The sequence below is a fragment of the Trachemys scripta genome, chromosome 13 (genome assembly GCF_013100865.1).
Source record: "Trachemys scripta elegans isolate TJP31775 chromosome 13, CAS_Tse_1.0, whole genome shotgun sequence".
NCBI classification, from domain to species: domain Eukaryota; kingdom Metazoa; phylum Chordata; order Testudines; family Emydidae; genus Trachemys; species Trachemys scripta.
The window spans coordinates 8367391-8395361 of NC_048310.1; the positions used below are offsets into that span (position 1 = coordinate 8367391).

Here is a 27971-nt window from a genome sequence, read left to right on the forward strand (position 1 = left end):
CGTTGCTCTCAGCCACTGCACAACATTTAGATGTAAACAACCTCTTTTTCTCTAGCGTATGCCAGGATGAAGTCATGAGGAAGAGACGTTCCTGAATTGCTTTACCACACTCTGCTCAATGCGCCTTTCATTCTCGTGACATTCCTTCCACCACCACCACTCCTTTTTCCCGTGAAGAGTGATCACTCTCGGGTTCTTTCGTAGCCCAGGTGAGCGTGTTATTTATTTTCTGTAGATCTGTGGCACAAAGGCTTGGACCCCGAGTGGAGCGTATATTTGTGCTCTCGCATTGTTCTTTTGTTAGCACTGGGCCCAAACGAAAAATCTGGATCCGAACACTCCAGGGCATTGGGAAAATTGGTAGAGCCCAGATCTGTGCCCAAATTTTGTAGCTGGCTGTTCAATGATGGTCTGAACTAACATCTGGAAGAGCTGTTTAAACACTGTTTAGATTCAGAGCTGAATGTTGCACTCCAGGCTTAGGGTGACCAGATGTCCCGATTTTATAAGGACAGTCCCGATTTTGGGGTCTTTTTCTTATATAGCCTCCTATTACCCCCCACCTCCCTGTCCCGATTTTTCACACTTGCTGTCTGGTCACCCTTTCCAGGCTCATTTCTATTACTTGCAGCGATGTATGCGTGCATGATGCCGTCAAGAGAGGAGAACTATGCTGATGACAAGATCCCTGCCCTGAAGGGTAAAAAGCACAAGCTAAAGGCACAAACGGATATAGTGCAAAACAATAGGAGGCAATACAAATACAGAAATCATGTGGCTGATGGCAATTATCAATGGAATGCATCATGCATGGACATTTTGGCAAGAGGAAGGCAGGGGGAGATTGAACCTGGATAGGTTCCATGCGTAGGAGGTGGTTTGGAAGGAGGTATGGTGTAACCTAAAGGAGTCTTTTCTCTAGTGACCCAGGGGGCAGGCAGAGGAGTTAACTTTCCATCATAATGACACCCCCAAACTACTGCTCAGGCTACAAGTCAGATCCACTCCCCCAGTCGCTCTCCATCTGCAAAGCCTCAGCCCATTGCAGGGATGCTGACTCCAGGCCATACATCTTCATTTGATAAGGTCACTTGTGATGGGGAGCTGCTGAGCTGCCATGTTTTGAGAGAACAGCGGCGCTGCTGGAAGCTGTCTTTTGGAGAGCTCCGTGCAGCGACGCTTACATAAGGTGTGGGTGTAATCTGGAAATTCCTGCTCCGCTTGAGAAGGCTAGATTTATATCGGGAGCTGGCGCTTGTATTTTGAAGCCATGACAACAGTGACAACACATCCCCTGAGGACCCACTCCTATGCCATAGAGTCTGCCCAGCATCTGCCCACCACCTCGTATGCACCAGCCGGCAGAGGACTATGCTGAGGTGTAGGGGCAGGCGCCCTCCCTCTGCACAGAGTGATGTACTGCAATGGCTCCCTGAGCTCCCCTGGGGGATGCTGCAGCTCCAGAGTACACCCTGTCTGGCACGGCTGAGCCCACCTTTGCTGTAGGGGAGGACTTTACCCCAGGGCCTACTGGCAGGGACGCTGAGAATTGTTGCCTTCTTCTAGCACAGTGGTTCTCAGGGGCCCCCTGGGAGGCCATGAGCAGGTTTCAGGGGGGTCCACCGAGCAGGGCTGGCATTACACTCGCTGGAGCCCAGGGCAGAAAGCTGAAGCCCCACAGTATGGGGCTGAAGCCCAGGGCCCTGAGCCCCACTACCTGGGGCTGAAGCCGAAGCCTGAGCAATGTAACTTTGCGGGGCCCCCTGTGGCGTGGGGCCCCAGGCAATTGCCTGGCTTGCTACCCCCTAACACCAGCCCTGGCTTTTATATGCAGAAAACCAGTTGCTGTGGCACAGGTGGGCCATGGAGTTTTTATAGCATGTTGAGGGGGCCTCAGAAAAAAAAAAGATTGAGAACCCCTGTTGTAGGAAACTGCACTGGGCCCTTGCATTGCAACTGAGATAGGTGAATCCACCTGACTGATGCCCTGGGGGAGGGAGAAAGGTGAGAGAGGCTGGAAGACAGAGGAACACGCTGTAGTAGAGCTTGGCCCTTCCCCTCTGTCTTTCAATGTTCCTCCTTTCAGATAGCAGAACTACGGTTAGTCTGGCCTCATGCACCAAAGACCAAAGCCTGAGGACCTTGTTCGGTTTTTGCCCCAACTCCGAAAGGACTTGAACATTTGCCCCTCCCTTAGGTGTTAGCTTTGAACCTAAGCAATCTCCCCCACGCAGCACAATGACCTAGCTTTTATTTTTTTTAAACTTACTCACATCTTGGCCAACGTTAAATGAGCCCAATTCCGTCTTCTCTGCCTGCCTCTAACAACAGAGGAAGGGGATGATAAACCAACCCGCTATCCTGTGCCACCTTCCAAGCTATGCAGAGCTTAAAAGGGAAGTTACCCTGTTAAAGCCTCTGCCACAGCCTATGAGCTACAACTGGCTCAGTGTTAAATGCATGAGATTATAAACCAGATCAGAGTTCACTCAAGTGAGCTCTGAGAAATTACATTTGCCTGTCAGTATCACGTTAAAGCATAACACAGACTCGCATTTTCCCACTGCTTCAGCTCTGAGGGTGTTTCACTCCCTGCTGAGAAACATGAAGGTCAGGGCCTTTAGGTTTCCAGATCTGCCCTTGCACACCATAGGGAAATCTGACAACAGCCTTATTATTTATGTATCCAGCCAGGTCTGCCTAATGAAACCCAGAGATATTATGGACATGGATTGGAACTGTGAGGTAAGAGAGAAGAGATCAGTTGCATGGTTCATATAAACACGACTATTCATGTAAGGATGTTTCTAAGGCTGGTCTTCAGTGCCAGATCTGACAGCCCTTCTTCAGGCTGAATAGCGTGTATGCAAATAGTCTTATTGGCTTCATTGAGGCTGCTCGTATCTGTGGATAAGGGTTGTAGTTCTTCAGATTTTATCTGGATTTCCTTCCAGATATGATAGCTTTGGTGCCAGACGGAGGATAAATTTAGTGACAATGGAAAAATCCAACTGCATAGCCTAAATAAGGAGAAAGGGGTGGCTTTGCAGGCTAGCTCAAGAGAGGCCATTGTCGAAGAAGGAGATGAAATGACAGTGGGAAATTTAAGACTGTTTGCAAACAGAAAAAGAGATTTAATGCATTGAGTAAAATGTGTTACGAATTTTTCACCCAACACTAATTATTCTTGCAATATCGAAAGCCTTGACTAGTATGAGTGTAAAGGAGAAAAAGACCGTAATCTGATTGTTCAGAGTACAGCGTTGATCACTCAGAGAACACTTTGTCCGGGGCACACAAATAGGTCTGATTGCAATTCCTAACCCAATATGCCCTGACTCTTAACTTTGTGAAAGGGTGCCATGGGTCTATTCCGGGTTCAAAAGGAAAAAGAAGCTTTTCTTGGCAAGGAAATGCCTCCTAAGTAGACTCATCACAAACCAGGAACATGTAGGAAAACTGTGACTCAGTGCATTTTACTCTTGGCATTTAAGGGACTGAAAAATGATTGCAGCTTCCTTTGGCAATTGCAGCGGGAGCCTGAAGAAGTGACCTTTAAGGAGATTCTGTTTACTCCAGCCACAGACTGAGAAGCATTGCGTGATCTCTGCAAATCTCTGTTCTCTGCCTTGGCTCTGACCCCACAGCCTCTCGTTCAAACTTGTAGCAGTTAACAAACAATAGAGAGAAAGAGAGAGAGAGGATACCTTGAAAATACTGGTCTAAGATAAATTTTATTGATTCTTTCCCATAGGATCTGAACAGATGAGAATCACATAGACATCCTCTGCACCACAATAGAGCTATATGCAAGATGCAATGCCAGGCTTTCTGATTGCTGTCTTAGGCTGCATAACTAAATCCACAATATTTCACACAACATGGTTTGATGTTTCTGGAGACGTGCCAAAAATGCAGATCCATAGGTTCTGTCTTAGCTCTAATCAAGATGCGTCAGTTTTAACTAGAAGAATCTCAGCCCTGAGTCACCCTGCTCCTGAGGAAAATAAATTCTCATCTGACATAGCTCCAATGAATCAAAGTAGTTACCCCAGTAGAGAACTTGGCCCAATAGAAATTCGGTGATTGTGTTGAATGGGAGCAAAATCTGACTGACTTATGATGGTGATTATTACATGCATTTATTGGGTGTCCATCACTGTGGAATTGGGCTCATTTTACATGGTTTAAATAGGGTTCCTTTAGCATTTCATTTCTAATGAAAGGAGCCTTTGCACCATGCCCCCACCCAGCCTCACACAGCAAAGAAAACCCACCCAGTTGGCTAAGTGCCAAGTTCCCTAGACTGGGCTTAGTTGGAAAATCTAGACAATGAAATGTGGCTTGCAATGAATTTTGAAATCTCACAACCTGTATCGAATGTGTATCATTTCAAGTGTGTCCATCATTGTGGTATCTAGGTGCCAGGGTAGGTGGGTCCAGGTTGAGCTCTATTTCCCTTTGAGGAGAATTTCCAAAGCCTTCTACCAAAAGTCTCTTGCCAGTAGTTCCCACAAGCCTAGCGGCTTGCACATCTCTATGGGTCAGTTGCTTATCACTTAACTCTAAATCACCCCCCTCCTTTTTGCTTGAAGCCAAAAATTTCCTAATTCTTTTGAGTACCAAAAAAAAACAACAGCAACCACCCGCCCCGTCCCCTCCACCAGACTTAAAGGCTCATGTCACAATATCACAATGAACTGCACACCAGGCCAAATTCTGTGCTGGCTTACGCCCCATGCAGCACCACTGAAGGCTGGTGTATGTCTGTCTGGAATTTAGACCCCCTGGGCTTTATTTGTCATTTATAAGGAAATAAGAGGATCTGCTTTTCCTGATATGGACTAAATGGGAGTCTTCCTAAACAATGCTGAAAGGGTTCCCATTACAAAAAATTCCTAGTGAATGGAGATTTAAATTTAGATCTGGCCTTCTAATGCTGCTCTTCTGCCATTGCTTAAGGCACCAATTGTTTACATTACAGTTTTGTGAACAATTACAGATCCACAATTCATGCTTAAGATATGAATGCTATTAATGTCCAACAATATTGCTACTTCTTTCCCTTTTCCCAATTTCCTTATTATATGATATTCAATGCCTTCCTCTTTGGTTTGAGTGTGGGGACAAACAATCTGTTTTAAAGTCTGTAAACTTCCTTTCCCTGGTGAATCGAGGCTGGTTACCTTGCCATGGAAATTGGGGATGGTTTCCGGAAATTAGCAGGAAAAATATTGAAATAACTCTTTTTTTCACCCTAGGATCCTATTCTGGGGAGTATACATTGGTATAGTGTGTGTGTGTACACACGTACGCATGGATCCACCCAGCGATGTTTGTTTAATATTAAAAAAGGATGGAAATAACACACACACATCTCTCTCTCTCGCTCTCTCTCTCTCTGTGGGCCAAATCTGTGTGTCTTCCACAGCCATGGATGGTCCTTAATGCAGCAGAACAGGATGCAGGGAGCCCGGGTGGGGGTTTCTGTGGAAAGATGAGATTCAAGTAGGGTCCTGCTCTTTCTTCATGCAGCTACACCCACCCAAAGCAGGGAGCTCCACCCTGATGGAAATTTTAATAGGGATTATGGGACAGAGTTTCAAAGTCTCTAACGGAAGTTCAATCCCCCATCTCCCACTGAAACATTTGTGCCTTTGAAAATTTTCCCCTTGACTGAGAGGGCGCTGTTGAAATGTAAGACAATTCTACAACATTTTACAGCAATCCATTTTCTATTTCGTTTTCAAGGTTGGTTCCACCCCCCCCCCATAATATTTATTATTTTCTATTAATTTTTATACAATGAAATGCAGATGGAGTTGGAAGGGCGGTGATGATGCATCTTTTTTTCCAACAAAATTTGGGCTGTTTCAAGGCATTTTCCATTGTTCTTGTCCCTTGTACACCGACAAAAAAGAGGAGGTTTATCTAGCCCTAAATCTTGACTAAGAAGCTGGTGTATCTATAACGTACAATTATCCATGGTGTCTTCCAGCTCAGTTTGAACACTAAACTACTAGTTGAATTGCTCTTCTTGCAATTACATGATGAGATTTAGAGTACAGGACAATTGGTTGGGTAAAGTAGAAAATAACTTTTATTAATTTCCTGTTATGTTATTTGCTGAGTGTCAAGAGCTCTGCGGAGAATATAGAGTATGACATAGCCCCTGCCCCAAGGTACTTCATGTATAATTGCACCTGGGCCTACAGTTCCTTTCAGGAAGGACTAAGTGGAGATTCTTTCCTTTCAATTGTGCTCTAAACTTTTAACTCTTTTCTGACTGTGTTAGGTGCCAGGAAGTTTCTCGTAAGAGAGGCAATGCAGTGAGGTGGTTAAAGGAAGGACCTATGGATCAATGATCCTGGGTTATACCAGACTCCATGACCATTTGTTCTGTGACTCAGGGCAACTCACAAAAACCTCTGTTAAAGTGAGATACAATCTCTTGAAGAGCAAATGATAATACATGCTCCTTTTGAGTTCACTTTCAAGTGACTGACAAAAATGTTTGTGGAAAGCAAATTTCAGAGATACAGACTTGAGGATTCACAGAAACCAGATATGAAATTTTGTGCCGAAGTATTTATGCCTGAAATGCTTGTGTGCTTATCCCGTCAGGGAACAAACCATATGACTTACCTGACAAATCACACCCAAGCAACACTGCTCTGATTTTGAATATTGGCAATCAAAGCATGGAGAAACTAATTGAAAAAGCAATTCCTTGACTAGATTTGAATAACAAATTTAGAGAAATCCTGACTTACTTTTGGATACTCCAGGAGCAGAACAAGGCTAAATCCATTGAGTACATGAGTTGTGGTGACCTACTCAATTAGTTCTTGTTTTGAGGCTTAATTATTTTAGGCCTGTTTCTGTAAATGCTGCTTAACTTTTAACACCAGTTGATGTCAATGAGACTACCAATGTGCTGAGCATTTACATGATCTGTGTCTTGTTTGCAAAAATGTGTTGAGAGCCTCTGTTGAAAGGTGCTCTGTGAAAAGTATCCTGATTAGCAATAATAATTAATGTATTATGAATACTGATAATGTTGGAGACATCTAGCTAGACAAAAATTTGTATGTGAGAAAGACGGTGGCTCAGTTACCTTCAGACTATAGTGAAAAAAGTGGTGTATTTATTTTTTATGTCAAATACTTAACACGGACAGTACTTGTTTGAGAAGAGTTCAGAGTTGCATTTTGGTTGGAGCATAAGAAGAGAAAGGCAAGTTATGTTACGTCAGATGTTTCTGTTATTGCATGAAATACTTTGAGCCTCAGACTCCAGGGCTCCTCCTGATCTTGAATCTAATCATTCTGTGCAGCCAAAATGTTAATCCCCAGAGACTTGGCGCTGCCTACAGTAATAAATGAAGCATCATTTGGAAAATAGTGAAATTTGGACAGAACTTTCTTTGGCTGAGTCTTATATTCCAAATACGTACTAACCACTCATGGAAGATTAATACATTAAAACAGGAAACTAAAGTCCTGCATCTCTCTTAACATGCAAGTTGGATTTATTTTGTTTTCTTCACCTCTGCATCCTAATATCTATAATTATTATACATTTTGCAGTTTGAATACTGGCAATTGTTTGCTCAGAAGTGCATGAGTGTTTGGAGCCAAATCTTTAATGTGGGCATGACAGCCTACCTAATTTGCATGTGTAGTTATCCTAATTGCTCTATGCAAATCCATTTTCTGCATATACAAAGGATCAGAACTGGAAATTTATGTACACTATTGTCTTAACTGCCTGCGCAATCATTATTACATATGAAAATTAGGCCTGGATTTTCTGCATACTTTTGTTCACCTAAACTGTTTAAAAATCTACCCTACAGGATCCAAATATTAATTAGGAACTGGATATTAAACTTCAAAAGACACAGACAATACTTCTGTGATTTGTCTACTAGCCCCTCCTTTACTTTTATGGCATATAAAAAGCAAACTGTATCTTTTCCTGCAAATATTGCTAAATTATATTACACAACCTATCCATCCCAGTAATGTGAATACGCAGTTGAAATGATTTAGACTCTGACCAAAGCCGGTTGAAAGCAAAGGGAGTATTTCAATTTATTTCAATGGTTTTCGGATCAGCCCCTGACTTAGCCTTCATTTGTAAATTAATTCTAGGAGCTGAACAAAAGGACAGCTTAATTTGTTTGCCTGTAAATGACCAATAATGAGATTTATTAATTATACCATGTGCATTAGTATATACTTCAAATAGACTTTATCACAAATCTAGGAAAAATTGTCTTTTAAATTCCATATGGCATGACATTTGCTTTCTGATTGTTTTTGAAGAATTCAAGGCCAGGTATTCACACACAGAGAATGCTCAAGATATATGCAGTGAAACCCACTCAGAATGAGAAGTTTGCAGATTTCACCCTTATTTCTAGGGTTTTGCTGCATTGAAAAAATGGTTTAATTGTAATAGGGATCCTTTGTATACTGTATGGTATCAGCATTGATGCTACACATACACTATTGCAAAGAATAACTGGTTAAGCCATGTGGTATCACAGACTTTAAATTTCCCTGCAGAATATTGACCTTAGAAGGATAACATAGGTAATTTGGATCTTAGGAGGGAAAATGATAGAAAATGAAAACATATAGGTGGGTGAAATACTAGTAACACACAAATTCTCCTGCTTATGAAATATATCACTGCTCTTCTCCTCACTAGATTTCTCAATAGAATTTAAGACGTATTTGAAAACTAAACCTTAACAGCTGGGAGAGTGGAGGAAATTAGAGATGAGCGTTGGGGCTCCTGAGTGATTTTACTTTCAGTTTGCAGAGAGACATGTTCTGAAAGAGAAATGAATGTGTTCTGAGAAGAAAAAGGGGGTATCTGTAATCTACAAATCTGAAAGATCTCTCTAAGAGAGGTAAGCTGTGTTATACGTAGTTTACATATGGGGAAACTGAAGTCAGAGAGAAGCAAAGTGAGTTCCCAAGGTCAGCCAGTGAATCAGTGATGAAGCTGGGAATAGAATCCAGGTGTCTCATGCCCTAACCACTGACTATGATGATGATAATGCTAGTTCTTACATAGTGCTTTTCATCAACAGCTGACCTGAATTCCAAATTTCCTTGTTATCCAAAAGATGGGTTTACAAAGCCTGTTTTGTATGTCCCTCAAGACTTTAATAAATTGAGGTTTACTTGTATACTTGGAATAAAAAAACTGCTATAGAAATGACTATATTAGATGAATAGATTATTCCATCATTAGTTTCTATGACAACTAGTTATAATTTGTATAGGTCTTTTGCAGACAAAACTTGAGATGGGTCCCTGCCCGAGGAGCTCCTAATCTAGATAGAACAATAGATTTGATCTGAATTTTAAGTAACAAATTTGGATTAAGTCCAAACGTGTCCCTTTCTGATTCAGACATTCACTCATACAGAAAAAAGTGAGGCCTTTTCTTCTACTAGACGTTTCTCCAAATTGATGATCTTCATAATTCTGTTTTACTTTTTCACTGAGGTCAGATTGTGGCCCATCCAGTGTGCCTGCACAGGGGAATAAGTGGGTATAAGTTTCTCCTTACTCCTTCCTACCAGTTCTCAGCATTGATGGGAGGGAAGCATCCCCCGCGGTCTTGGCTCCACCTCCCAATGCATTGGGCAGCACAGTTGTGCCAGCATGCTGGGGTCATATGAATGCCAGGTATAGGAGTGGCCCAGGGTATGTCACCCTCAGAGCAGGTATGGAACGGGAGGTAGATTCTGAATCTCTTCTGCTTCCTGAGCTGGTCCTTGGGCAGTGCAGCAAATCACTGGCCCGTTCACAGGTCTTGTGGCAAAGCCCCAGTGTAGCACTGAATTTGTCAGGCAACATGCACATCTCAATCTCTGACTCTTGTAACTGGGCTTTCCAAAGGATTAGACTAATGGCATTTAGACAAAGGAGCACTCTCCCAGCTCTATGAGTGCTACTGTAAATTCTTGTCTAATGTGGAGTTTTTGCCCGTATAATTGCTTTTAGAGGGTGTTTCTTTATAAACTCTTGCTCTAGAGCTTAAAAAAGCAACGCATTTTGGGCTTGATCCTGCCTTCTGTGTGCATGCTCAAGCGCCCCACTGATGTTTGGGTGTGCGAAGAAAGCAGAACGAGATCCTTTGTATTTTGGTTTATATGCGCTTGGTATCCACCATTCTGATTAAGAATCTGCCCAAGGCTTTCTTTTAAACCCCTATTTCCCCCTCCCCCCCCCAAAAAAAAATCTCATTTGAGTTCAATGGGAAGTTTATCTGTGCAAGAACTTCAGGAATGGGCCATGGGATCAAGACCAGGAACTCATGGGTAGGCTTTTGAGTGAAATCTTTTACAGTTAAACGTAGACAAACCTCCATTGCTTCCGACAACCTCTTGTTTTGAGCAGCTCCAGTAAAGGTTATTTATTGGGTGAAATCCTGGTTCCATTGACGTCAATGGGAATCTTGCCACTGACATCAGTGGACCCCGGATTTCACTCTTTGTCTCTCTACCCTAATCTGTGAGGTTATGCCCATCACCCCTTGCTTTTGTCAGTGTTTCAAATGCTGAACGTGCCCATCCGGTTTTTCAGCACTTATAGATTGTATCCAGTGGTTGGAAGCTGTTCTTTTAAAGCACAGGGTTTTAATAAGAAATTAGTAATATTCATGTATGTCTTAAACTTTCAACTCCCAAGTGTGATTAAAATGTATGAGTGATGAAGGAATCTCTGAAAATCTGGAGGTTCAACTTGCATACTGTTGAATCAACCATGAGCGTATCTAAATCTCTTTGGAATCTTACAAAAACATATTTCTTATCATTCCTGAGTTTGTAACTCTGCAAGAATAGCCTTTTTTCTACTTAGTTTCCTGCTACTTTTGCTACTCTCGGCTGAGACCAGCACAGAAAGAAATGAAAAAGGAAAAAAAAAAGAAGAAAGAAAGAAGCAAAACAAGTTAACCAAAGTCTTCCAAACCTCAAAAAGCCTTTGGGATCAAGTTCTGGTAAAGATGCAGGTTGATGCTTTTATTTGATCTGAACAGGTTTTTCCCATCTGGAGAAGACAGGGTTCAGATAAAAACACCAGGCATTTTGAATATGAAATGTTTGGCAAACTCTAGACATCAGAACATCTGTTTAAATCTGATTTAAGTTGAGATTTCTCTTCCCCTCAAAGCATCTGGCATTGCTTTCTTGCTTATCTCTTTGATTCCAATTACAACACCATCTCGTCTGTGGTTTCACTCTTCGTTATGAAATCATGTTTTATTTTTAAAACCCAATAATGGTGGAACCAATCTAATTAAATGCTGAAACCAAAATACCACAGAGAGACTTCCCCCCCCCCTTTTACTGACGAATGGGAGATTAGAAGTCAGATTATTATGAAATCTGATGCACTAATGATTTAAAGAGGAGTATCAGTTTGTTGGGTGTATTAATTGGTTTCAGTTACTGTAGGCTAAAAAGCAGAGCTCTGTGTAATGCCTTTATCTTTTTATCTCCAGCTCTTAACCTAAAGAAAATCTTGCAGCTCATATAACTAGCAAGCCCACAAATTATTGACTAAAATAACTGACTTTGCAAGCTGTAGTAAAATCAGGACCTATTCTCATCCATTCCAATAGAGAGCAGTAGTGCACATACAGTACATGTGGTCCAGTACAGAGAGCAGCAACAGTGCAAAGGCAACTTGCCTTACGCCAACTGAATTGTGAGATTTGCATGCTCACCAATGACCAATTGTGGCCAATTTGAGAGCAGAGGTGCCAGGAGCACTAGGGGCAAGAAACTGGTAGGATTCTTCAAAACTTTGGGACAGATTCTTTTCTCATTTTCCCTCCACGTTAAAGTGACTTCCGTGGGGACTCTCTTGATTTACATCAGTGCAAACGAGGGGAGTTTCAGGCTCTCCATCTTGTGGGCTCAAAACCAAGCCAGAAGAAGATACACGCAAAATGTCTATAAGGACATTTACAAATGATTTGAATTGTTGGTCCTTGTGGTTTAATTAGGGCACCAGGAGAATTCCTAGAGGAGTCCAGCAAATGGGTCCAAGCCAGTTGCAGTTGTGACCCAATGACATTAATCAGAGGAAGGACTCCAGGATTTGTCTTTTTTGTTACTAAATACCATGATGCTGAACACTTCAGGTTGAGCAAGCGCCATGTGGAATTTCTCATTTTATTACGTTCGAACAGCAAGCACAGACAATGAAGCCAATCCTGAGCCTAATTCTCTTTTCTCTCCTGTTTCTCGCCACAGTGAGGTGTGAATGAGGCAGGGCTGGACTAATGCAAAAGTACATGACTAGCGGGCTCCAACTCCTGAGGTAATGTGGCACAGAGCCAATTAACAGAAACCAGGATCTTGTCTACAGTGTGAAGCAAAGCAACTTTTATTCAGAGGGCCAAGTTCTGCAGTCATTCCTCAGGCAAAATAACTAATGAAATCAATGGGAGTTTTGCCTGAGAAAGGACTGCAGAATTGGGCCTTTTATCTGTGTGCATATGCATGTATATAAATATTTATACACACACATACATGGTGGTCATCCTTTAAAAACTTGTTGGTTGCCATAGATAACAAACTAATGTTACCTCAGTGTCCCGTCGGCATTCACTACAGCAAGTATAGGAAACATGGCAAAAACAGAGGGAACCATATTTATTTATCTAAGGCAAACCAGCAAGTTATTAAAGATGACCACAGTGTGTGCGCATGTGTGTGTGTATATCTATCTATCTATCTATCTATCTATCTATCTATCTATCTATGCACATCACATAAAAACAGCTAACATTTTTTGGTTACCTCTGAAGCTCATAAAAAGTTATTAAGGGTAAGGGATTTAAAAGAACAAGATGTTATTACAACCAAGTAAAAATGTGTTCCAAGCCCAATCTTGAAGAGAGTAGTGGTACATTGCTAATAGCTGGATCTAATTAATACATAGCTAGGAGGAGACAATAATGAGGAAATGGGATAAATAGTCTTCAGATGGAAAATCTATAAATTAGAGCCAGCAGCTTTAGCAGTAATGTTCACCAACTTCCTCTGAAGGTGGTCTGCATTTTCAAACCAAGATAGTGGACTGAAGACACCTTTTACTTTGGCTTTTAAGACATCTTTTGTTGTTTTAAATCGTGTACCTTTTAGCAAAGGCTTTTTACAAGCCTCAGGGAGAATAACGTATTATTAATTGTGCTCTCATTTGTAAAGGCTGGGGCAGAGCTCAATCTCTCTCGTCTCTGTAAGTATGTGTATGATGGGAGGGGGGAGATCTAAATGCTTGGGCATATAGGGTTTGAGCCTCAAAGATACCAGAGCTGCCCCCAGTACAGCTGAGCTAGGGAGAAATGCCCTGCCCCAGGTCTTGGCTAGGGCTGGTTCGGCCCCTATCACTACTTAGAGGTCTGGCTGCAATGGCTACCAAAGAGCTTTGGGGAGTTGTAGCACAGCAGGCGCTCCAGCTATGTTCCCTGTCCCTAGCCATGTCCGGAGATGCCCCCTAGACTAGGAGGCAGAAATAGTAATGGTGTTGAGCCAGCCCCATAACTCCAGGCACTCACTATGCCTGGAGAATCTCCAGAAAGCTGATGGAGTCATCTTACAAGTCTCTTTCCACCACCAGATTGGAGCAAAGGAGCTGTAGAGGGTGGAAGATCTGGCCCATAACGCATAGCGGGTATGTGTGTGATATTATGCACACCAGATGCAATACAATATGCATCAGAATGTTTCAGGATTCATTGGAGTATCCATTAACCGTACTAGAGCATTAAGTAAGAATAATTGGACAATCATAGCAATCAGCCAGAGGTATGACACTGAGCAAAATAAATAAGTATGCAGCTGATCTCTCCCCCACCCCCTTCTAACTCGCTTGCTCATTTTATTTTTGAAAGCAGGGATTTTCCATGCATCCGTTCAGCGTGAAGCAATTCAAACCCCGCGTTTTGCAAAGAGAGCAAAGGTGATCCGTTGGGAAGAAGAATCTAATTCTGTTACAAGTTATAAAAATAATCTTTTATCTTTACATGACAGAAATATTTACTCAGGAAGGGTTTATATACAGTAGGAGGTCAGAGCTCCCACTGCTTTGCCTGAAGACTCAAGCAAGCTCTTCATTTTATTTTTGACAGTTCTTTATCATATATGTGTGTCATCATATTTTAGTTGATTTAACATAGTCGCAGTATGAACAATAAAACACACTACCCCCGGTTGGGAAGTGTATGTTTCTCTAATGAGTGCTGACTCGCAGTTAAGTCTAATACTTGATGGTCCTACAATGACCTGTTTCCACAAACAAACAATCTTCCTGTCTCTTTCAAAAACAAACATCAACCTTGTGCCTTCAGTCTGAGACTCAGAAGCTATTTTATGTTACGATCTGCGTAGCAATCTGCCTATGGGCAGTTCCAATTAAACATACACACTTCCCAAAGCTGTTCTTGAAATAAAGCAAAGAGTGATAGTGCTAGATAGGATGCTGTACTCTCTCTCTATTTTTTCAGTACTCGTGGAATATTTTTTTTAATGCTTCTCCCTTTCCCCATTCCAGATCTGAGAGGTGTTGATACCTCATTTAATGCCTCTACAAACATTGCACCAAAACACATCAGCTAGAGCCAACACCTTTAGTGACGCCAGGAGTCTAAACAAAATTTGTCATCTTGTTAAGAAGTAAAGCAAGAACTTGAACCTCTATTGAGACAGGGCCATGTTCCTTTGACATTTGCTCCAAGTTGCTTTTCTTGGTGGGAGCTGGAAGACAAGTTTGTTTTATGAACAAAAAGTTTAGATTGACTTCCCCCTCCAAACCCTCTATCCAAGATGAACATCTATAAATCGGGGTGAATGTCCTCTTTAATTATTACTAATATTGCTGTTGTAACATTTGTTGTTGTAGGAGTATCTGTGAGTGAGGGAACTAAAGACAACATGACTAAAGTATTGTTTTCTTTGGCCTGGTCTACACTGGGGGCGGGGGGAGGAAATCGATCTAAGATACGCAACTTCAGCTACGAGAATAGTGTAGCTGAAGTCGACGTATCTTAGATTGACTTAGATTGACTTACTTCGTGTCCTCATGGCACGGGATGGACGGCCGCCACTCCCCCATCGACTCCGCTTCTGCCTCTCGCCCTGGTGGTGTTCTGGAGTCGACGGGGAGCGTGTTCGGGGATCGATGTATCGCGTCTAGACGAGACGCAATATATCGATCCCCGATAGATCGATCATTACCCACCGATCTGGCGGGTAGTGTAGACATACCCCAAGTCTCTTACTGTATGTTGTACCTTATATAGAGACCTAACATCATAGAACCAAGATCTTGGTAGGGACTTCTAAAAGTTAATAAATAATGTATCAAAATGTCCTTTGCTCCTAAGGAATTCTGTTTTCTTAGGCTTTTTGGTAGGGGAATTTACTTTTCTTCTTCATCATCATAATAGTTTATTATTTGCATATGAAGAAGTCTACCTTGCAAAGACTCCTTAGCAGCTAGGTTTTCTTTAAAGAGATCCCACTCAAAACACTTTGTTCCCCTGGTAATTGTGAGAGACCTGCAAATCACTTCCGTTTAAAGAGGACAGCTTGTCAGATGGAGTTCAGGCAGAAAGGGAATGTCACAATCAGATGTTTTAGTGAAAAATGCCCCCTCTGTAACCTAGTATATTAGTGACAAATGTGAATAGGGTAAGGGACAAGAGGGTGCGTGACACAGACAGACTCACACATGCCAGTTGGCCGATTCCATTAATAATGGAAAGTTTTTCCAAGTCTGGCAGTTTCTAGACATTGCACTGTGGATTTTTTCAAAGCCAGCCCAGATAACATTGCAAGGTTATTTCTGCTATTCCTTTCATTGATTTTATGGTACAACTCTTGTTCATGACAGAGAACACTTACAGGAGTAATCCCCCTGAAGACACATGGACCATTTGCATGTGTAAGTAAGGATTGCGCAATCAGCTCCTAAATGCTTTGTGTGTTAACTTGGGTAGATCTTTACCTCTTATTATAAGGAAGTTTGTTTCATAGATTCATGGATTCCAAGGTTATGATCATCTAGTCAACCTCCTGCATAACACAGGTTAGAAAACTGTCCCAAAATATTTCCTACAACAGATCTTTTAGAACAATATCTAGTCTTGATTTAAAAATGGTCAGTGATGGAGAATCCACCGCGACCCTTGGTAAATTGTTCCAATGTTTAGTGACTCTCACCATTTCAAATGTACACCTTATTTCAAGTCTGAATTTGTCTCTCTTCCACTTCCAGCCGTTGGATCGTGTTAGACCTTTCTCTGCAAGACTGAAGAGCTGATTATTAAATATTCGATCCCCACTTTGATACTTATGGACTGTAATCAAGTCACCCCTTAACCTTCTCTTTGTTAAGCTAAATAGATTGAACTCTTTGAGTCTCTCACTATAAGGCACGTTTTCTAATCCTTTAATAATTCTTGTGGCTCTTCTCTGAACCTTCTCCAATTTGTCAACGTCCTTCTTAAATTGTGGGCACAGTATTCCAGTTGTGGTCGTACCAATGCCAAATACAGAAGTAAAATAACTTCTTTACTCCTATTCGAGAGTCCCCATTAATGCATCCTAGGATTGCATTAGCTCTTTTCGTATTTCACCATCTTCCCATATTCCCAAAGTGTATTTGTGTGTGCTGGGTTGTAGAACTGTATCTATATGAGTGTAAATGAAAATCAAAGGAAGATAAAAACCATCTATGGAACAGCTACTGATTCAAGTAATGGTGGAAAGTAGATTTCCTTTTCAGACAAAATCTGTTTTGATTCTTACTTCTGTGTATTTTGCTTATATACTTCTCAAACTGGCTTATTAGAAATGCCTGTGTGTGTGCATGCACCAGATCCCAGATTTGTTAATCTTCTGGAGGGAAGAGGGAAACTGGGACTAGGAGGAGGGGCGAAGAAGACATGGACTGTTTGGGTAAAGAGACTGACTAGGAATCACGGAGATGAGGGACGTGAGTCAGATCTCATAAGTAGCCAGGATGTGAGGCGAGAACTGGGACTGGCTGGGCAAAAAGACTGGGACAGAGGGGTTGGGGGATAGTGGGATGCACTGCAACTGGAGGGGTTGATTGGGAAGGGGGACTGGTGCTAGGAGCCACCGGGGATGGGGAATGTGGGTGAGAAGTCAGTGAATGCAGGCTGGGGGCAGGGGATGGGGGAGGAAAGATACAGACTGGATATGGAGCCAGGTGGGGGGAAACTGGGATCTGCTGGGCAAAGAGCTGGGATTGGAGAAGGCTGACGAGTGGCGATTGGGCCTGGCAAGGTGAGGAGAATTGGAACAGGGATGAGAAGCTAGAAGTGGGGAAGAGAGGACAAGGACAGTTTCCAGGGGACAAGGCAGAAGGGGATCATGCTTGGGGGCAACAGGTAGCAGCATCTCTGCCCACTAGAGAACACTCCCCTCCCAAGATTCCCAAGTCTCACCATTCCTCTTCTCTCAGCAAATATCCCACTGGCAAAGCATCTCACTCTCTTCTAGTGCTGGTCCACACAGAGGATAACAACCACTACTAGTATTATTTACTCTATTAACTTAAGTGGCAGAGGTCTGTGTGGTGGAGCTAAAGGTTCCAACCTTGCTGATGACCCATGCAGAGGTCACTATAATGCCACATGATGGAATTTCTGTTTTTTCAATTTGCTTTTTTTAGAAAACTAGGAAATTATACACAAAACTGTGTTAAAATAACACCGTTAAGGTTGCAAAGTCAAGCACTCAGCACATCCTTTCTCTTCCAGCAATCCCCTGCCTCATTTATTAAACACCTTCCAAGTTCTGGAACAAATGAAGCCGGAGTCCTGCAGAAAACATCCTCCTTTGTTTTGCAACCCCAATTCATCACTAGAGCAGGTCCATCATGTGCACTGAATCAGGCAGGGGAAAAATACTACATGATCTTGTAATGAAAGACTATCATAATGCAGATGCACATGGAGGCCAAATTAAGGTTGCACTGGCCACCTCAATACTGGCATTTCCTAACTGCTGAATGCTTGACTTAGCAACCTTAATAATGTTATTTTTGTGTGTTCTATATTTATGTATTGCACACTATATATATTATAATTTTATATATGTATGCATATTTTTACATCTGTGTGCATGTAATATACATACTGTTATAACTGTTAGATGATGTTAACAGACTTTGCAAATCCCAGCTAAATAGCAATACCCCTGACCATTCAATATTATCACCACTCAGCCACCATACTTCCAGGGTATCCAGAAAGAACCAATCATATAACAGTGATTATCTGCTCATAAGAACATAACATAAGAACGGCCGTACTGGGTCAGACCAAAGGTCCATCTAGCCCAATATCCTGTCTACCGACAGTGGCCAATGCCAGGTGCCCCAGAGGGAGTGAACCTAACAGGTAATGATCAAGTGATTTCTCTCCTGCCATCCATCTCCACCCTCTGACAAACAGAGGCTAGGGACGCCGTTCCTTACCCATCCTGGCTAATAGCCATTAATGGACTTAACCTCCATTTAATTTATCCAGTTCTCTTTTAAACGCTGTTATAGTCCTAGCCTTCACATCCTCCTCAGGCAAGGAATTCCACAAGTTGACTGTGCGCTGTGTGAAGAACTTCCTTTTATTTGTTTTAAACCTGCTGCCCATTAATTTCATTTGGTGGCCCCTAGTTCTTGTATTATGGGAATAAGTCAATAACTTTTCCTTATCTACTTTCCCCACATCACTCATGATTGTATATACCTCTATCATATCCCCCCTTAGTCTCCTCTTTTCCAAGCTGCTCCTTGTTAAAAGGAAACAAAATCAGTCCTGAAAACAAACAAATAAAAATGCCAAAGAGGAAGGGACGGTGAGTTTGAATAGGTTTGTAACTTACCATCTAATGGGTTAACTCAGTCCATTCACTCCAACCCTTCCTGATTGATTCAACTTGAGCACTTATGATTATATTTGCTAAAATCTAAGTAATATCATAAAATATCTCTTCATTAACTGCTCCTTTTTTTGCAGGTCTAATTTGTTGCTGAGTGCCGGAACTCAGAATCTTATTGGTATCCAAGTGGAAACCAACATTTTTATGCTTAAAGCTAAACAAAAAGGCATTTGGTGTGCAGAGCCCTAGGGGAGCGCTAGCCACGGAGCAGGGACCTGCTGGCTGGATATTGCTAGTGTCAGGTTATTGTACAAACATTACCTTTGCAAAGCCCTGACTTGGTGACCAAGTTAAGCAGTGGAGACAGTTTGCCCAGTAGTTTGACCTTTCACCTCCGCTTTACTAAATAGACCTAATTACTGCGTTTGTCTGTCATTTGAGCAACAAATGATTCCATTGAGGTCATCCAAGGAAAGCCAGATTTCTTAGCTACCATCTCATGAGAACTCTGCTAATTTTATCCTGCAAAGGAAGAAAGCATGTGAAATTTTGCAGGGAGATTCTATTACAATCTGTGTTTCCTGGTAAAGGAGGTTGTAGGCACTCGTAGCAAGGACATCAGCAAGTTAGGAAGGCATAGTAAATGTTATCATCTCACTGGCCACTTTGTGCTTAAAATATCATATGGGTTATTCATAATGGATGAAATTTACTCACATAGATAGGACCAGTCCAGGTCTAAGCACAAGGGCCTGCAGAATAAAACAAACAACACCCCCCCCCCCACACACACATATACAAAACAAACAAATCAAACCATAGTTTACGCATTTTTCTTGGTTTTTGCTATTTGAAATGTTGTCAAAATTCCAAAAAGGTTGACCACTTCTGTAGTTGACAAAAACACAAACACATGCACAAAGCACTATTTTTTTAAATTTCCCCCAACTTCCATAATTTGTAATTACGAGTGGTCTCAGAGTGTTTTGTAAAGTGCCAGTCCAGCCCACTCAGAACATCCCACCTCCTGCCGTTTTCTCACCATATCACACACCATTTTCCCATTCCCCATTTCAGGGCACTGCTAAAGCATTACAATTTCTCGAGCTTGTAGAGATAGGATCATATGCAGCTTCATCCCTCCCAAGTTGTTTCGGATATCATTACGTGAGTTCTTCCATTAGAAGGTCACAGATGCAAATCTTTTCTCAAACAGGGTGAATGCATTGTTTCCCCATTGGACAATGGATCCACAGTCTCCAGAAGATTTCCAAACCCAAGATATTCAGCAAGAATAGCTATTTTTGCAGAAAGTAGCACTTTTAGGCCCAATCCTGTAGGTGCTCAACTCATGGGACTCCTAGTCTCCCACTGAAGTCAACTACAGTTGCGTACCTGGAGCACTTGCAAGAACAACCTTTTTTCTTTTATGATGTTGAAGGGTGTTGTTTTGATCTTTTGTTGTTTTCTTCTTTAAGGCTATAGAACAAGATCCCCATTTTGTTCATTTGATTTGAATACAAGCAAAGCTGAGCTCATGCTGTGTTTATTGCCATAAGTGAATATTTTGGAGTATTTGATTTGCTATATTACAGATTGTTTGAGTGATGTAACATGTTTTTGATCAGTCCCTTGAGTTCCATTCAAGTCCCCTTTGGTCTGCCCAAGCTGCACAATTAATTATCACTATTATTATTACTCATTCTTTTATTTTAGTATTGTGGTAGCACCTAGGAGCCCCGGAGATGGACCAGGGTCCCATTGTTCTCGGTGCTGTAGAAACACAGAACAAAAAGATGGTCCCTACCCAAAGAGCTTACAATCTAAGATTAACTACATCATTTCCTTTTCCCAATCTTGTCTCTGCAACACCAACAGAGCTCTCTGAACCTGGAACTCCTTCCTTGACCTTGTCTGCTCATGCCTTCACCTTCTCCTTCAAAACCTCTCTTAAAATTCATTTCTCCTATAAGGCCTATTAACCTTTGTCCCCTTGCCCCATGAGGAGGTGTGATGATGTTGATGAGAGAGGGTCACTTGGAGAGCAAATGAGAGAGTGAAAACGAAAATTAAAAAACAAACAGGAAGGAGATGGGAACTCAGACCCTGGTCAGATCCACCAATGCTGGAAGCCCTTGGAGCCTGTGCTGCCCTTGAAATGCACAGACGCCCATCAAAACCTCCCGCTGAAGTGTGCTTATCTTCAGAAGGGCCCTTTGTGATGATACAAGAGCACAGTTCTCACACCTTGTCTTCACTTCCCTTGAGATTCTATCTCTCCAGGAGCGCTTGTGATTTCATTCAGGCCACTTTACCTTTCCTTTTATGTTTTCGGCAGCTGTTTTTCTAAGGGGGAGACCCCCCCCCACTTCATACTCATCTCCTTTGATGACTTGGAGTAGAAGAGAGTCCGGGCCTCCAGTGAGCTTGGAGAGAGAGGAGTGTTGTTCCGCTGCTGTTCTTTTGTGTGTTTTCTCATGGAGGGATAGTTCTCTTTTAGCTGCACCTCACGTTTCCAACATCATTTAACCCAAAAAAATTATGGACAAGATTTAAAATAAAAAAAAATGGTTGCCTGAAGCAAAGCTCCTAAATCCATTTTTAAGCACCTAAATAATTGGCCTGATTTTCAAATGTGCTGAGCACCCAGCAGCTCCCATTCAAGTCATTGGGAGCAGGAGTGAGCCCCCGATGACTCATAAAACTCCGAGATTTTGTAGCAAGCACATTATGCTGACTCACACTCCCCCTTACCTGTAGTCCCAGATCTGTAGTTTTCAAAGTTTTTGAGCCCAAACCAGACAAATCATAAAGTTTTGGCTCAATACTTGCATTCGTTCAAATGAAAGATAATTTGAACTCACAATCCAAAAATGGAAATAAGGTTTGCACAAAACCCTTCCAACCAAACCCGTTTTCCAGAGTTCTCGTCCCAACTCTGTTAGAACATATTTAATCCCCGAAGTGCTTGGAAAATTTCATCCCATGAGAGAGAATTCTGTGGAGCCCCTGGTGATGTTAATAGGAATAGTGTGCATGAACGAAAGGCAGCATGGAGCCCATAAACTACATTAATTCTGCCATTTTTATATGATCTAATAACAATACCTAACTCTTATATAGTGCTTTTCATCAGTAGATCTCATAGGACATCACTGATATACTAGTCAAGGTAGACTGGAACCCTAACAACTGAAATCCTTCAAGGAGGATGTTGATAGATTGGAAAGGGTTCAGAGAAGAGCCACAAGAATGATTAAAGTATTAGAAAACGTGCATTATAGTGATAGACCAAGGTGCTCAATCTATTTAGTTTAACAAAGAGAAGGTTATGGGGTGACTTAAAAGAAAGACAGAAAATGGTATAACACAAACCAATAGCTGGAAATTGAAGTTAGACAAATTCAGACTGGAAAGATGACGTACATTTTTAATGTTGAGAGTAATTAATCATTGGAACAATTTACCAAGGTCATGGTGGATTCTCCATTGATGACAATTTTAGAATCAAGATTGGATGTTCTTCTAAAAGATCTGCTGTAGGAATTATTTGGGGAAGTTTTCTGGCCTGTGGTATACAGGAGGTCAGACTAGATGATCATAATGGTCCCTGGTGGCCTTAGAATCTATGAATGTATGAAATGCTGATAACTGTAGATATTCTTTTAGGAGCTGTCAATTGTTTGTTACACACCATCTATTTGTACAGAGGATCCAACATACATAATAATGTTTTACTCATATAGCACCTTTTCTCTGTGCATCTCAAAGTGTTCTATGAACATTCATTGATTCCTCACAATACCCTTGTGAGGGAAGTATTATATCCCTTTAAACCAGTGGTTTTCAAACTGGGGCCGTTGCTTGTTCAGGGAAAGCTCCTGGCAGGACGGGCCAGTTTGTTTACCTGCTGCGTCCGCAGGTTCGGCCGATCGCAGCTCCCACTGGCCGTGGTTTGCCGCTCCAGGCCAATGGGGGCTGCGGGAAGCGGCGCAGGACAAGGGATTTGCTGGCCACCGCTTCCCGCAGTTCCCGTTGGCCTGGAGCAGCGAACTGCGGCCAGTAGGAGCCGCGATTGGCCGAACCTGCGGACACGGCAGGTAAACAAACCAGCCCAGCCCGCTAGGGGCTTTCCCTGAACAAGCAGCTGGTTCCCCAGTTTGAGAACCACTGCTTTAAACTACACCCCTTTTACATCTGGAAAAACTGAGTCACAGACAGGTTAAGTGGCTTGCTCAAGGTCACAAGCAGTGTCAGGAATAGAACCCAGGCGTTCTGACCTTCACTCAGCGGCTCTGATCTCTAGATGACTCTCCCTTCCTCTGCAGTTCCTGTGGATTTTTTTGGGGCAGATTCTGCCACTCTTACTCACCTTGACGAGCGCATTACCCTGTGAGTAATCCCATTGATTACTATCAGAGTAACGTGCTACTTAACTCAAGTTAACTCTCTTTCATTAGCAGACAAGCTAATTTCTTCCTTTGGGAAGAATTCCATTTGCACTGGCATTCTTTTCCAGCCCATACAGCCCACTTTGCTTCCCAAGTCTATGCTGCACAGGTCACTGCCATTTCCTATGAACTTGAATGGAGATTTTCCTGGGAAAACTAGCTTTCCTGTCAGATTTCCAACTGTTGATTTTCCCTGAGGAAAGTCATATTATCCTTCAACATTGTATCAGCAGATGTATGAAAAAGCTGATTGGTCTCACAAGAAATTTCCAAACCAAATGGCTTCCTGTATTCTCTGTGCTGGGTATGGTATGAAACAAAACCCAGACTATTTTTCTTTTACAAGTGAAAGGTCTAGTGTGAAATCAGGCATTGACCTCCACAACCCTGGAAAACAATTGCGATTTGGTGACTTGACCTTATATAGTCTATTGGGGATAGCGGCCAAATTTAGAACAGGTCAGAGACCAAACTCAATTTTAACCATTTTGTAGGGAGTATGTCAGGGGCAGTATGGAACTTGGCACAGTGTGTGGGACAGAAACTGATCTCATTTACCTTGGTGTAAATCCAAAGTAGCTCCACTGAACCCAACAGCATTACAAAAACCTTGAAAATGTGGTCTACTGAGAAAACCGCCTATTATGCTGACCAGTACTATCGCATTGTTTCCTTGTGCTCAACCCTCTGTTTGTATCCATCTCTGGTCTATTTTCCTTTATTAGATGGTAAGCTCTTTCAGGGCAGAGACTTTCTCTTTGTTCGGTGTTTGTGCAGCTCTAGACTCTAGATAGTAATAATGTACTTCTGGCTCTAGACTGATATACTGGTGAGATCACCATCCTGTATTCTTAATAGAGAAAGTGTTCATATAATGGATGCTAAAAAGGGAAAACAAGAACCCATCCGAGTTTTGGTCTCCAGGCTTCGATCAAGCCACAGAGGGGGAAAAACCTAGTTAACTGGGCTAGTTGGTAACACTTTTAGAGATGTGTTCACCTGCTGAACCCCAGGAATATTGATGGGAGTTAGTACTGTACATATGTTAAAACTGCAGAGTATGCATGTTATGTATAATATGGTATTCTACAGTAATGATACAAAACTAGAGCTTTCATTAGTGTTACCACAGTGTTTTGGCACATTCCTGAAGAATATTTTAAGGTTTTGTTTTTTAAAAAATAAGGCTATTTGGGCACATTTATAGATGCAATAAACAAGGCACCAATCTGGATCCTTCTCAGATGTCTCCACGGGTTTTATTACCTTAAAGTCCCCAGTTCGGCAAGGTACGTAAACCCATGCCTGACTTTAAGCACATGGAACAGTCCATGGAAGTCAATGGAACAACTCACATGCTTAAAGTTAGGTACACACTTAAGCACCGTGCTGAATTGGGGACTAAATGAAGCTTTTCCCTTTTAATTGGCTCAAATAATAATAAAGACCCCGATCATGTATCTAGCACTTTTCCTATGCAAATCTCAAAGTGCTTCATAAAGGTGGGTAAGTATCATTTCTGCCTATTTTACAGTTATGTAAACTGAGGCACAGAGCCTTTAAATGCCGTGGCTAAGACCATGGAGTAAGGTAGAGGCAGGAATAGAACTCTGCCAACTGTCACTCATTTTCTGATGGTTTAGTCTAACACAGCAGGAAAAAGCTGTAAGAATCCAGGAAGTGATTGTTCGCTGAATGCTTATAACATATTCACTGTACTGTACCTAGTGACCGGGTGTCAGATTTTAGATCGTGAGTAAGCGGGAATAAATAGGAAGGTAAAAGCCCTGCTTTCTCTTGCATTTCATTTGTGATTAATTCAGTGTACACAATCTCTCTGCTTCGAAGCCCTTTACTGTTTATGCATCTGCTGGTTTTCCAGTGAGAACGATACCCTGCTTTCAGTTCTGTGTTTTTTTCCCCTTATAAAGGCATTTCTCCTTTTCAGCAGAGAAACCACTGGTGATTGGAGTGTCTGTGACCTTTGGACTGCCAAACTCCCACTAACTAAATAAAAGCAGCCCAAGAGGGAGAGAGTTAGCATAAATCACCTCCCCTGACAGAGACCACCTGGTTTACACTCACTGCATGGAGGTACCAAGTCTGTCTGAAGCTGCTGACTTTGCACTCTTGTGCGTTTTATGGACACCGTTGGGGAGATACATTGTGTTTACACAAGGAATGGAAAGTTCAGTTTTACTGAATGTAACTGACTTCCTCAGCTTGCTGGATGCAATTCTTCCATGAGCTAAATAAGGAGAATGGGGAGGCTGCTCGTGCCTTTAATATTCATTCAAAATCACGGTGAACTGATGGTGAACTTGCTCAAATGTGATGTGCAACAGGCACTTGTGAACCTTCTGGTTCTTTCTCCTCTCACTGAAATGGTTCCTGCTGAGACTGCCATTGGCCATTTGGTTAAGATCAGGTGTAGTAGAACAGTTTAATAGCCATTAGGGGACTACTCAGTCTGCAAGGTGTATTCCATCTCTAACAACCATGATCCCAAGAAGTCTTTATTTATCAGGTGTTAATGGGCCTCATTTAAGTAGCATGCTTAATGACAGAAGTGCAATGCTGTGGGCTTCAAGCTCTAACCCAGAACTTCTCCATACCCCTGTGAAGGTATTGAAGGGCAAGCTACAAGAGATGGCACAACACTGCCAGAACTCAGGTTCTCCAGATGCTACATTAAGCAGGTTTTGTGGTGGTGTAAGTTAAAGATCTCATAGCTTGACTTTGAAAGAGTAGGGTATAATGCTGGTGTCCCTCTCAGTGAAAGGCTAATGTTGTGGGAGTGTCTTGTTTTTTCCTATATGCATGAACAGCTCCCATTAGCACCAAGATGCAGTGAAAACATGGCCAAGGCATTGTCACTACCACTGTCTTGCTGTCTTATACTATTGGGAAGGCTATTTTTGCATTCTTCCCAGCCATAACTGCAATGATAATAATAATAATATGAATTCTAAAGCCTCACACGCTCCAGGATCCTTAAAAACAGTTTAAAAAAAAAACAAAAAATGATACTTACTAACAGTAACAACTAATGTAAATTTAAGGAGGACTGGGTTACAAAGAAAAAGCAGGGAAATGAGCCGGAATAAAAGGATAAATGCATAAGGCATACAGCAAACATTTCAACAAACACGTTTAAGGGGGTAGGGAATGGTTTTAGGTGAAGTTGCCTCAAGAGGGCGGGGGAAGAATTTCCCAACTTTTTTCCTATTTTTTTTTAAATTTGAAAACTATTAACCATAGCTGGCATAAAAAATAGCAAGAAAATTTTATCAACTTTTCCCATAATTATTGTTTTTTTCTGAATTTAGATAATATTTCAACAAGCTTCAGCCTTAGGTGTTTTTTGAAAGTGGGGTGAGAGTGACTGAGATGGATTTCTGGAGACGAGTAATGTTTCACAGTAGAGATTGCCACAGCAAAGACACGACCAAAGGTCAGCCAACGGTACTATGGTGGAAACCCTGAAGGCAGATGGCATATGAACACCTGTACCCACGAAGACAAGGCTCACAAAGGAGGTGTTTAATGCATCCAGGGTCCTGCACTGTTACAAACTTTAAAAATCACTAGTGTCATCTTACAATCAATCCAGCATTTTGTAGGAAACCACTGTAAGGAAGAACGCAGGCTGGGAACAATGACCCTGAATCAAAGCTTATTGAAATCAATGGAAAAACTTCAATTGACCTCAGCGGGCTTTGCATCAGGTCCAATATGATGAAAGTTTCTCCAATCAGTGAGCAAATGGGCTGTCACCATAGATGCCAACACCTGAACTTTTCTTGCTGGCGTTATCAATGATCATCTTCAAACAACAGCTCAAACTCATCACAGCAATCACTTGAAGTTACTAGTCACCACTAGGGAGATGAGTGAGTCTGGAAAAAATCCAACTGGATGAGTTCCTCACGGTATCTTTAGTTGAGAATAAATTGCATTTTTTGGAGTGGCAATGATCTCCAGTGGCTATGGAAAATCAAGAGACTTGGGACTAGAGTCACAAAAGGACTTAAGTGCCTAGCTGCCATTTTGGGTGTCTAAATCCCAGAGTCAGGGCCCACTAGGATTCATAGCCCTCCTGTTCATCTGTCCCTGAATACCGTAGGTACCTAAACTTGCTTGGTGCATACATTTTGGCAGTAAAAGTCCCCTAGCCGCCTATGCTTCTGCCTGTTCATATGTGCACTATAGCCCCATGCCAAGTGTCCAGATGCCTAAATTCCAGGGCGATATGTGAACCAGGAGAAGACAAGGGTTCCTCTGTCTAGCTCACCTGAGCGGCCCAATCTGGTGACCCTGCTCAGAGCTCACCTGCTGGATCGGGCCCCTTCTTCATAAGGAATGAAAGAATCATTGGGCGAGAGAGAGCTTGAGAATGTCTCTATAGCCTGGTGTCTAGCGCACTCACTGTCCAGTCTCCCTCCTCCAATGACTTTTGTTTTATTATTTATTCACAGGGGAACAGCTTCACCAGGAGACATTGAGAGAGCCCCACAGCAGAATATCCCATGGCTCAGTGGCTGGGGCACTCACTGAGAGATGGCAAAGCCCTATTC

At 42.1% G+C, this 27971-nt stretch overlaps 1 long non-coding RNA gene across 1 annotated transcript; it reads left to right on the plus strand.

The window, feature by feature from the left end:
* Positions 1-90: 90 nt before the first annotated feature.
* LOC117886543 lies at positions 91-27971 on the plus strand. Its single transcript, XR_004647996.1, has 3 exons — positions 91-209; positions 2691-2745; positions 27873-27971. It is a non-coding gene; the product is annotated as an uncharacterized LOC117886543 (long non-coding RNA).